The sequence below is a fragment of the Odocoileus virginianus genome, unplaced genomic scaffold (genome assembly GCF_023699985.2).
Source record: "Odocoileus virginianus isolate 20LAN1187 ecotype Illinois unplaced genomic scaffold, Ovbor_1.2 Unplaced_Scaffold_17, whole genome shotgun sequence".
NCBI lineage: Eukaryota > Metazoa > Chordata > Mammalia > Artiodactyla > Cervidae > Odocoileus > Odocoileus virginianus.
Window position 1 is genome coordinate 968,560 of NW_027224279.1, and position 1,514 is coordinate 970,073.

A 1,514-nucleotide genomic window follows, 5' to 3' on the forward strand; every position below is an offset into this window, starting at 1 on the left:
AAACTATGTTGAATAGTAGTGGTGAGAGTGGGTACCCTTGTCTTGTTCCTGATTTTAGGGGAAATGCTTTCAATTTTTCACCATTGAGGGTAATGCTTACTGTGGGTTTGTCATATATAGCTTTTACTATGTTGAGGTATGTTCCTTCTATTCCTGCTTTCTGGAGGGTTTTTATCATAAATGGATGTTGAATTTTGTCAAAGGCTTTCTCTGCATCTATTGAGATAATCATATGGTTTTTATCTTTCAATTTGTTAATGTGGTGTATTACATTGATTGATTTGCGGATATTAAAGAATCCTTTGCATTCCTGGGATAAAGCCCAGTTAGTCATGGTGTATGATTTTTTTAATATGTTGTTGGATTCTGTTTGCTAGAATTTTGTTAAGGATTTTTGCATCTATGTTCATCAGTGACATTGGCCTGGAGTTTTCTTTTTTTTGTGGCATCTTTGTCTGGTTTTGGAATTAGGGTGATGGTGGCCTCATAGAATGAGTTTGGAAGTTTACCTTCTTCTGCAATTTTCTGGAAGAATTTGAGTAAGATAGGTGTTAGCTCTTCTCTAAATTTTTGGTAGAATTCAGCTGTGAAGCCATCTGGTCCTGGGCTTTTGTTTGCTGGAAGATTTCTGATTACAGTTTCAATTTCCTTGCTTGTGATGGGTCTGTTAAGATCTTCTATTTCTTTCTGGCTCAGTTTTGGAAAGTTATACTTTTCTAAGAATTTGTCCATTTCTTCCAAGTTGTCCATTTTATTGGCATAGAGCTGCTGATAGTAGTCTCTTATGATCCTTCGCCAATAAAATTTAAAAAAGAAAAAAGTATTATCAACTTGATTGAGGTATTATTTACACATAATTAACTGTGTCTCTCTAAAGTGTACAACACAAGCCCTGTGAATCACCACCACAGTCAGAATGCAGACGTTATCACCTTGATAGCTTTCTCATGTTTCTTGGCAAACCCCAGCCCTCTGCCCCTTGCCCCACATAACTAGTGATCTACCTTATGTCACAATAGCATGCATGCTAAGTTGTGTAAGTTAAAGGTATGACGAGTGCATAAAATATAAGTAGATCTGGTCTGTTTTATCATCCACTACCACAAAATATAAACAAATCTGTTATAAAAAATTTTGTTAGAGAATGGCTGCTATCTGCCCAGACCACCATGATCTTGTCCATCATCTTCCGTGTTCTCTGTTCCTATTCTTCTGCCAGCTCTTCACCCTCACCAAGGGGGTGGTGCTGTGGTTCTATCTACATCACCGGGGCTTCCAGATCCTCACTGGTCTGTGTATAGTATCCATGTACAGAGTCAGGCACTTGGAATGCAATCTGAATCCTTTGGACTGCAAAGAGATCAAACCAGTCAATCCTTAAGGGAATCAGTCCTGAATATTCACTGGAAGGACTGATGCTAAAACTGAAGCTCCAATAATTCTGGCCACCTGATGCAAAGAGCTGACTCATTGGAAAAGACCCTGATGCTGGGAAAGATTGAAGGCAGGAGGAG